This window comes from Macaca nemestrina, chromosome 2 (assembly GCF_043159975.1).
Source record: "Macaca nemestrina isolate mMacNem1 chromosome 2, mMacNem.hap1, whole genome shotgun sequence".
Lineage (NCBI taxonomy): Eukaryota > Metazoa > Chordata > Mammalia > Primates > Cercopithecidae > Macaca > Macaca nemestrina.
The window spans coordinates 27856957-27868485 of NC_092126.1; the positions used below are offsets into that span (position 1 = coordinate 27856957).

General features: G+C 39.8%; 1 pseudogene; it reads left to right on the top strand.

Annotated features, from left to right (window-relative positions):
• The first annotated feature begins 5420 nt into the window (after positions 1 to 5420).
• On the top strand, positions 5421 to 5521 carry LOC112427897 (U6 spliceosomal RNA; annotated as a pseudogene).
• Positions 5522 to 11529: the final 6008 nt, after the last annotated feature.

Below are 11529 nucleotides of genomic sequence, written 5' to 3' on the forward strand. Positions count from 1 at the left end.
CATTTGTATTTCTGTGCTATAATTCAAAAAGGATGATAAATGAGGAATTACTTATTTTCATGACAGAAAGAAATATAGCACATAATCATCCTTCCACAATATCATCAATAAACTACTGAGCTAGTGGTAAAGTTCCATGACTGATGAAAAAAATTAGGATTGGTCAACCCAGCATTTTTAGAAAGTTGACAAGTTTCATAAAGTGATTTGTTTTGAAAGCTGCCTTTTCTATGAGAAGATATTCTGACTCCCACATCATTACCGACCCACATCATTGTAAAATTTTTTAAAACTTGGAGAAAAAAAAATTGGGAGAGGAAATAATCTACAAGCTTGTAGAAAGACAAAAACAAGTTTCATATAAAATATCAACTATCAGCCAGGCACGGCGGCTCACGACTGTAATTCCAGCACTTTGGGAGGCTGAGGCAGGCAGATCACTTGAGGCCAGGACTTAGAGACTGGCCTGGTCAATAGAGACCGGCCTGGCCAATGTGGCAGAAACTCCTCTCTACTAAACATACAAAAATTAGCTGGGCATGGTGGTGGGTGCCTGTAATCCCAGCTACTCAGGAGGCTGAAGCATGAGAATCGCTTGAACCAGGGAGGCAGAGGTTGCAGTGAGATGAGATCACACCACTGCACTCTAGCCTGGGCGACAGAGACAGACTGTCTCAAAAAAAAAAAAATCAGTAACAGACATCACTACGTAATGTCATTTTTGATGTATTTCATTATAGGTTTCTAAGTATACATCAGGAGACTTTAAATAAGTGTCATATAAATTTTAAGTGTGTAATGCATTCATTAAATAAAGCTACAGTGGGTTCTGCCAGTAGGATACTAAAGTGAGTGAGACAAACCCCACCCTTCATATATAGAATTTATAAAATAACAAACAAAGCCTGTTTCATGACTCACAGAACCCTTGTGAGGACAGCAGAAACCACCTGGTGACCATCAAACACCATCTGGAGGCAAAACTTCTTATCTAAGGAATTTAGAAGGGAACAAAGACCACCTGGTCGCATCTGGTTCCAGGCCTCTTTCAACTTTTATAAGTAACTAAAATTTCTATACTTCTCTGGGATATCATGCTGAAACTCATTTTACAACCCTAAGCTCCCGCCTTAAGGTCTACAAATACCCCTAAGGAAAATCCACCGCGCGGTGCTCAGTCCTCTCACTGAGGCCCTCCCCTGCACCCTTTTGCAGCATTCCTCCTTTCTAATAAACTTCCCTTTTTCAAACCTACACTGTTGTTAGTAAACTCGTTTCACAACCTGCAAGTTGACCACTTCCTGGTGCTGGGGTCCTCACACCTCCCCCCAGCATCTTGGAAATATCAAGGCAAAAAAAAAAAAAAAAGAGGCTAGCGATATTTCGGAGGACATTGATGAGGAGATTGCTCTGAAGAGAGCCAGCCAGCATAGGATGACTTGATCTTGTCAATAAGACTCAGCAGAACAGGAGAAGACTCAGCAGAAAGTCACTGGGAATTTACCTCTGGAAGCTGAGACTGGAGAAAGAAGATGCAAATGATTAAGAGGAATAGAGATTAAGCCACTAGAAAGAACAACACCTTTCGGGGGAAAAAAAAAAGTTGCAACTGTGTTTTAAATCAGGAAATCTTTTAGGTTGACCCACTGATGTGTCTCATCTTAAGAGTGCTCTGGAAAGGAGACAAATGGGATACTTTAAAATCCAGAAGTTTCTTTTATTTCCTTTTTTTATAACAATTTTTAAAATGTGACTATCTGAACATAGAAAAACAAAATCCTCCCAATATTCCCTTCAAAAAGTTTTCAAGCTTCAAAGACACTTTACACCCAACAGATTTGATCTTTACACTTTGAGAAGCGTTGCTGTATTCAGTTGACTCTAGGGTATGAAAAGCAATTCCTTACACTTTATCAGCTTTTGACAATAGGCACTTATGGGCCTGAGTGATCTAAAATAGATTAATGAGGCACTAAAGCACTTTAATGAATAATGGAGCATTTTAAAATTTATTTTGTTTTTTAATTCATTTAACTGCAATCAATTTAACAGTTGAAACATTCCCTCCTGAATATATTAAGAGGCATATTACATTGAGGTTTTATTAATTTATTATGTTTCAATTCATTTATCATTTATTCATTTTATTAATTTATTCATTGAATTGAGCTCCACCATACAAATATTGTAGAAATCAATGATTTTATTGGGTTTCATGTTCAGCAAAACAAATTTTCAGCACATTAACCAGGGAATTTGGAATCTGTGAGCAGAAACACCATTGGCATAAAGTAAAAATGTAGTTATCATTTCAAACAGCATAGGATAAATAGAGTCCACTCAAGAATTTTGATTCTATCTCCCTTAAAAGGTAGACTTTTTAAAATAATCAGATAGTTTGCAGGCATTCTACATCTTTCTCCTTTTGTTGACTTACTCATCTATTTGTAACATTCCCTTCCCTCTCTCAGAAATACAATCTTTTTAAGTGCACCCCCTACCCCCCTTTCACTGATAAAAATAATAAAGATCTTAATGAGCTGAGTCACACCACAGTCCCATATGTTCCCATCTATACTAATAAAGAGTGATGGCGGGATTTTGGGTATTTGTACCCATCATAAAGAAATTTGTAAATAATATTTAGCAGACTAGGTGGCGGAAGATTTTTTCCCATGTGATAACAAAGTTTTGGCTGTCATGTATATGGAAGGTTGTTCTTACCTGTTAGAATGAATGACCTAAGTCTTTTTGAAAATCATTTTTCTTTTTAGAGGGTTAGAACTTTATCTGTGAGATTTAACCAGAAACTATCTTGTCATTTGGGTCCACAGAACCAAGCCTGTTTGGAAAACAGTCCTTTAAGAAAAGCTTGTTTCCTTGCTCAACTCAATGCCCTTGACCACCTTAAACCAAAAGCAAATTTGAAAAACCCCTCCCTCCAAAGCAATCTAAAAGAAGTGACTGTACTAGCTTGCTTAGCAGTCCACAACTCAGCAACTGGGCTGATGCCTGTAAATCCTGTCTGAGGGTTCGGCCCATCCCTGATAGTGGATCAACTCTGGTCATTCTTGTGGATGCCTGAGTGTTTCCCATCCGAAAGACAAAACCGCTCATGATTTTGGTTTGTTTGTTTCTCCCCCTGCCCAAGAACCCACAGTGGTCCCTGGACCCTGCTGATCGAAATAGTTGCACTCATCGACGCAGCAGCAGAAACACCTCTTGCCCAAGAACCCGCAACGGTCCTGGACCCTGCTGATCAGAATAGTTGCACTCACCAACACAGCAGCAGAAACACTAATTTTCCTCCTAGACCACAAGGAGGACTGAGGAATGTCGGATTTAGTGGCCCTTCCCGACACATTCTCGAAAACCTGCTAGAGTCCCAAGCATTCTCCTGTTAGTATTGGGACTTTATCCCCGTCCTATAAAGATGTTATGCCTCAAAAATGAAGTGGAGAGCCATACCCTGAGGGAGGGAAGAGATCTCCAGAGTTGGAAGAGTCATGCCTTTTGTCCTCACTTATATGAATAAGAAAGATACAATTTCTGAGGCTCCCCATATCATAGCTTCAGAAATAGCTTTTGTTAGGCCTGCTTGTCCAAGGAAGGATCCTAAAATTCCAGATAGTCCCCCCTACAATGGGACTTTGAGCAAAAATTATGTCTTTCTGATTGGTAAGCCCGGGTGCCTAAAGAAGGGAATAGAGTCCTGGAGTTTATACTAGAAATCATTCTTATAGGAGAAACTAGAAAAGCACCAGAAACAGGGAATGGTTTTTAGAAGCAGGACTAGCCTTGGAGAAGAGAGGTGAGAGGAAGTTTGTCTGACAGGCATTAGGACCCAGGAGGGAAGGGTCAGGATACATAAGATAGATGGGCAAATCTCACTTGGGCGACGTAACTTTGAGAGTTCCGCTTATGGCCACAGGGTCAACCAACTTGTTATCGAGACCCTGGAGCTGAATGGCTTTCTTCTCTGTTGACCCTTGGCTCAGCCCAGAAGTACAGGAAAAGCAGAAGCTGGTTATAGTCAGACCAATGCTGCCAACTCCAAAGAGTCAGTGGTTGTTAGACAGCCCTTTCCCAGAAAGCCTGACACCCGTGTCTTTAGTCCAGCGGCCATGCTAGTCACTTTTAACTGGCCAAGAGGTGCCCAGTGTTTAGCCCCCGAATTCTAAGGAAAAATAGGACAGAACAGCAAGGGAAAGGGGTCCGATGGTACTCACCACTTGGCGATAGGCAACAGTCCCTTCGTGGTCACCAAAATGTGTCCAGAATTGATTTCTTCCAGTGGATTCTTGGTCTTGCTGATTTCAAGAATGAAGCCGCAGACACTCACAATAAGTTGTACAGTTCTTAAAGATGGTGTGTCTGGAGTTTGTTCCTTCAGATGTTCAGATGTGTCTGGAGTTTCTTCCTTCTGGTGAGTTCGTGATCTCGCTGACTTCAGGAGTGAAGCCGCAGACCTTCACAGTGAGTGTTACAGCTCTTAAAGGTGGTGCTTCCGGAGTTGTTTGTTCCTCCTGGTGAGTTCATGGTCTCACTGACTTCAGGAGTGAGGCCACAGACCTTTGCAGTGAGTGTTACGCCTCTTAAAGGTGGCACCTCTGGAGTTGTTTGTTCCTCCTGGTGGGTTTGTGGTCTCACTGACTTCAGGAGTGAAGCCGCAGACCTTTGCAGTGAGTGTTAACAGCTTATAAAGGTAGTGCAGACCCAAAGAGTGAGCAGCAGCAAGGTTTATTGTGAAGAGTGAAAGAATAAAGTTTCCACAGTGTGGAAAGGGCTACCTGAGTGGGTTGCCGCTGCTGGCTCAGATGGCCAGCTTTTATTCCCTTATTTGGCACCGCCCACATCCTGCTGATTGGTCCATTTTACAGAGTGCTGATTGGTGCATTTTTACAGAGTGCTCATTGGTGCGTTTACAATCCTTTAGCTAGACAGAGGACACAGAGTGCTGATTGGTGCGTTTACAATCCTTTAGCTAGATACAAAAGTTCTCCATGTTCCCATCCAACCCAGAAGCCCAGCCAGCTTCACCTCTCAAAAGGAATAGAACAATTGTGTTGATAAACACAGCACTTATCCACTCTCATCTTCCTAGACATTTTTGATGCATTTGACATCCCTAATATCTCCATCACAGTTGAAACATTGTATTTTTCTGGAATTCTCCACTCTCTAGTTGTCTCTCACTTGGTTAGCTACTCTTTCCCAATCTGCAGGAAAAAGACTTCTTTAAAGGCCTGAACCTTAAATGTTGTTATTCTCCAGGGTTCCATATTCAACTCTTTCTTTCTCCACCACACATTCTTCCTAGATCATGTCATTTATATGTATGCAACTTCAACTAACATCTACATACTGATAATATCACAAAGATATATGTTGGATCCTCTATGATAAGAAGAACAAATAAGGTGCTCGTTCGGCAGCACATATACTAAAATTGTAATGATACAGATTAGCATGACCCCTGCACAAGGAAGATATGCAAATCCGTGAAGCATTTTGTATTTTTCAGTGTTCAGAGGGAAACTCACAGCACTGTATGCCCACAGGAGAAAGCAGGAAAAATCTTAAATCAACACCCTAACATCACAATTAAAAGAACTAGAGAAGTAAGAGCAAACAACCTCAAAAGCTAGCAGAAGACAAGTAATAACTAAGATCAGAGCAGAACCGAAGGAGATAGAGACACAAAAAACCCATCAAAAAATCAATAACTGGTTTTTTGAAAAGATAGACCACTAGCCAGACTAATAAAGAAGAAAAGAGAGAAGAAAAAAATAAACACAATAAAAAATGATAAAGGGGATATCACCACTGATCCCATAGAAATACAAGAAATACGAGCTACCATCAGAGAATACTAGAAACATCTCTATGCAAATAAACTAGAAAATCTAGAGGAAATGGATAAATTCCTGGAAAAATACATCCTCCCAAGATTAAACCAGGAAGAAGCTGAATCCCTGAATAGACCAATAACAAGTTCTGAAATTGAGGCAATAAGAGCCCACAAACCAAAAAAAGCCCAGGACCAGATGGATTCACAGCCAAATTCTACCAGAGGTACAAAGAGGAGCTGGTATCATTCCTTCTAAAACTACTCAGGGACTCCTCCCTAACTCATTTTATGAGACCAGCATCATCCTGATACCAAAACCTGGCAGAGACACAACAAAAAAAGGAAAATTTCAGGCCAGTATCCCTGATGAACATCGATCCAAAAATCCTCCACAAAATACTGGAAAACCGAATCCAGCAGCACATCAAAAACCTATCCACCATGATCAAGTCGGCTTCATCCCTAGGATGCAAGACTGATTCATCCTATGCAAATCAATAAATGTAATCCATCGCATAAACAAAACGAAAGACAAAACCACATTATTATCTCAATAGATGCAGAAAAGGCCTTTGATAAAAGTCAACACCCCTTCATGCTAAAAATTCTCATTAAACTAGGTATTGATGGAATGTATCTCAAAATAATAAGAGCTATTTATGACAAACCTACAGCCAATATCAAACTGAATGGGCAAAAGCTGGAAGCATTCCCTTTGAAAACCGGCACATGACAAGGATGCCCTCTCTCTCCACTCCTATTCAACATAGTATTGGAAGTTCTGGCCTGGGCAATCAGGCAGGAGAAAGAAATAAAGGGTATTCAATTAGGAAGAGAGGAAGTCAAATTGTCTCTGTTCACAGATGACATGATTGTATATTTAGAAAATCCCATCGTCTCAGCCCAAAATCTCCTTAAGTTGGTAAGCAACTTCTGCAAAGTCTCAGGATACAAAATCAACGTGCAAAAATCACAAGCTTTTCCTATACACCAATAACAGACAAACAGAGAGCCAAATCATGATTGAGCTCCCATTCACAATTGCTAAAAAGAGAATAAAATACCTAGGAATTCAACTTGCAAGGGATGTGAAGGACCTCTTCAAGGAGAACTATAAACCACTGCTCAAGGAAATCAAAGCGGACACAAACAAATGGAAAAATATTCCATGCTCATGCATAGGAAGAATCAATATCGTGAAAATGGTCATACTGCCCAAAGTAATTTATAGATTCAATGCTACTCCCATCAAGCTAGGACTAACTCTCTTCACAGAATTAGAAAAAAAAACTACTTTAAATTTCATATGAAACAAAAAAAGAGCCCATATAGCCAAGACAATCCTAAGCAAAAAGAACAAAGCTGGAAGTATCACTCCACCTGACTTCAAACTATACTACAAGGCTACAGTAACCAAAACAGTATGGTACTGGTATCAAAACAGATATATAGACCAATGGAACAGAACAGAGGCCTCAGAAGAAACGCCACACATCTACAACCATCTGATCTTTGACAAACCTGACAAAAACAAGCAATGGAGAAAGGATTTCCTGTTTAATAAATGGTGTTGGGAAACTGGCTAGCCATACACAGAAAACTGAAACTGGATCCCTTCCTTACACCTTATACAAAAATTAACTCAAGATGGATTAAATACTTAAACGTAACACCTAAAACCATAAAAACCCTAGAAGAAAACCTCAGCAATAACATTCAGGACACGGGCATGGGCAAAGACTTCATGACCAAAACACCAAAAGCAATGGCAACAAAAGCCAAAATAGACAAATGAGATCTAATTAAACTAAAGAGCTTCTGTACAGCAAAAGAAACTACCATCAGAGAGCACAGGCAACCTACAGAATGAGAGAAAATTTTTACAATCTATCCATCTGACAAAGGGCTAATATCCAGAATCCACAAAGAACGTAAACAAATTTACAAAAAAAAAAAAAAAAAAAAAAAAAAAAACATGAAAAAGTGGGCAAGGGATATGAACAGACAATTCTCAAAAAAAGACAGTTATGTGGCCAAAAAACGTATGGAAAAAAAGCTCATCATCACTGGTCATTAGAGAAATGCAAATCAAAACCACAGTGAGATACCATCTCATGCCAGTTAGAATGGCAATCAAAAAGTCAGGAAACAACAGATGCTGGAGAGGATGTGGAAAAATGGAAACGTTTTTACACTGTTGGTGGGAGCATAAATTAGTTCAAACATTGTGGAATACAGTGTGGCAATTCCTCAAGGATCTAGAACTAGAAATACCATTTGACCCAACAATCCCATTACTGGGTGTATACCCAAAAGATTATAAATCATTCTACTATAAAGATACATGCACACGTATGTTTCTTGATGCAGTATTCACAACAGCAAAGACATGGAACCAACCCAAATGCCCATCAATGATAGACTGGATAAAGAAAATGTGGCACATATACACCATGGAATACCACGCAGCCATAAAAAAGGATGAGTTCGTGTCCTTTGCAGAGACATGGATGAAGCTGGAAACCATCATTATCAGCAAACTAACAAGAACAGAAAACCAAACACCGCATATTCTCACTCATAAGTGGGAGTTGAACAATGAGAACACATGGGCACAGGGAGGAGAACATCACACACCGGGGCCTGTCCAGGGATGGGGGCCTAGGGGAGGGATAGCACTAGGAGAAATACCTAATGTAGATGACAGTTCATGGGTGCAGCAAACAAACGTGCACATTCTGCACATGTATCCCAGAACTTAAAGTATAATAATAAAAAATTAGGTAAATCATACACATCAACTAGGAGAAAAATAGTTATTCTATGATAACAAGGAAGCATAAACAATGACTCTGTTTAATAAATAAGTGAATGGCTACAACCTCACCTAACCTCTAAGTGTAAGTGGAAAAATATTTTAATCTTCCAATTCCTGCCCACCCTTATCTGGTAGAATCCAAACAGTTTATGTGATTCAAATTGAACTAGGTCCTTATTAAAATATTCTAAAGTAATGTATGGAAACTTCATATTTTTTCATAGGCTTTTGATCAATAATCTCGTTTTTATACAGAGAAGTGGTCAATAATCATCAAACTGATGCAGGATATTTTCTTGACACCTTCATGGGACTTGCAACAGGGGTGCCTCGTTTACTCAGCCTCCCTTGCAGGAGGGACCATGTGAGCGAATGACTGCAGGAATTGGCCAGCCACTTTGGTATTGGCAGGAGCAAACACCACTCACTTGGGTCTGCTGTGCTCCATCCCTTGCAGGAGGGAGCATACACATGAGCGAGTATAGGACACAGCTGCTTTAGCAACGGAGCGAACTCCATGGAGTCCCCATAGCAGCATCTATGTGGGGGTGCCTGCGACCCCAAAGCCCTAGAGGGCATGTTACAATGCTCTCTTAGTTCAGCTATCTGCAGACAACAGTGTGTTATCAGCTCAGTGAGACCTTTCCCTTGTTGTGTGGGATGGCTGTGAGGGCAAAGGGCCAGCGTGACAGCAGGTACCCATACCTGGTGTGTCCCGAATTCTTGTCCAGTGCCCAAGAGGAATGAAGTCACGTGGATGAATTGAAAGATGGTGAATGTGGAGAATTTTATTGAGTAAAGCAGCTGTCAGTAGAGAGAAGAGCTGGAAAGGCAACAGGAAGGAAAGGTTGCTCTCCCCTGAAGTCAAGCTGCCTCTCTGCCTCTCTCTTCTGAAGTCAAGTAGCCTCATCTAGCTGCCATCTCTGAAGCCAAAGTCACCTCTCCTCAACGTCTAGCTGCTTCTCTCTGACATCCAGTCACTTCTCCTCCCTGCCTGCTGAGTTTGGGGTCTTTATAGGCACAGGATGTGGGTGGGGCAGGACATAGGAATTTTGGGAAAAGGCAACATTCCATTGGTAAAAAAAAAATTATTCAGAAAGAACAAATCAGGAGAGAACGGGCACACAAGAATGGAAGTTCTCAGTTTGGGCCATGGGTTTCAGAATTTTTGATTCGAAGGTGGGGTCTTGCCAGAGACCTGCCCCTGTTTGACTAGAATTTATCTGCCTCCTGTTGCTATCAAAACTAGGATGTTTATCAGAAAATTATAAACTGCCTAAACGCAGGCCTGACTGTACAATGGAATATTCTGCAGACATTTCAAATTCATGTCAGGAAAAGTTATACATTAAAAGGAAGGAACAAAAGGATCTATCCTCAGAATAAAAATTTTCCATCCCTGAATCTATACAAAAGATAATTACACACAAATACACACACAATTCCAAAAATTATTTTTGCAACTATAACATGAATATAGAATCTTCCAAGACGATTATTCTGAAAATAACGTTTCCATGTAAGATTTAAAGATATATAGTGATGGCCAGTTTAATAAATAGTTGAAAGATTGTTTAAATGAAATTATTCTAAGATTTTGGGAAGTTTCCACTAAAATTAGAGCCATATAGATTGTAGGAGCTTTTGAGAAATTATGAGTCATCACAGAGATTCAGGATAAACTCAGCTTGAGGAAAGTCAAGATGCACAGGTCTTTCCCTGGTTAACTTTGGCATCATTAAACATATAAAAAGAATGAGGGAATTCAAATTCCTTTCACCTTTAGACACTGTTATAGCAATATCTGGTTTAAAGGCCTTCTTATAGCATCTACACTGCGTTCAAATGATTTTGTATATTGAAGAGAGGAGAATAACAAAGTAAAAGTACACTAGGTAGGACACCACTTTGGGAGGCCGAGACGGGCGGATCACGAGGTCAGGAGATCGAGACCATCCTGGCTAACACGGTGAAACCCCGTCTCTACTAAAAAATACAAAAATCTAGCCGGGCGAGGTGGCGGGCACCTGTAGTCCCAGCTACTCGGGAGGCTGAGGCAGGAGAATGGCGTAAACCCAGAAGGCGGAGCTTGCAGTGAGCTGAGATCCGGCCACTGCAGTCCAGCCTGGGCAACAGAGCAAGACTCCGTCTCCAAAAAAAAAAAAAGTACATGTAAGGAAATGTATTTGACTCTGCAATATTCAGCAGTACAATTGCACAGAAATATCCACTGCATGTTTTTAATTCTGCCCATAATTTGCCTGCTCACAGATATCCCTGGAACTTTGTGACAACAATTGGTCAATTGTCACTCTTCTAGAATTCTGTTCATTGCTGCTGCAGTGTCATACACTTAAATAAAGCCTGGTTTATATTTTTCTTCTTGTTTTGACCACAGTTGAATAATACTTCAAATAAGCATATTATACAGCCCTTCATAGAGGGAATTTTTAAAAAACAACATTTGGTCTTTACCTAAAATTGCAATCAATCACACCTTTAAAAATGCATCTCTATTTGAGTGCAATTTTTATTATTTAAGTGTAATTTTGATGATTTTAGCCTGTTGGATCTTACAGAATTTAAAACATACAAGACATACAAATTTCCCTGGAAAAACATGCCATCTGTTTTGTTCTGTACATCAATTGTCCACTTAAAATGTTTAAGCACATATAGATAATTGTTTTTGAATGATTTTTACATAAAATTATAAAAATAAACTATGTTAAGATAAAAGATCAATGTAAAAGTCACAAAACGCCATACACTTTGCTAGTTAGAATCTATATACAATACCAAAAAATTACCAAATCAAGATTTAAAACAGAAATAACTGGCATGCATTCTAGAGAATTCA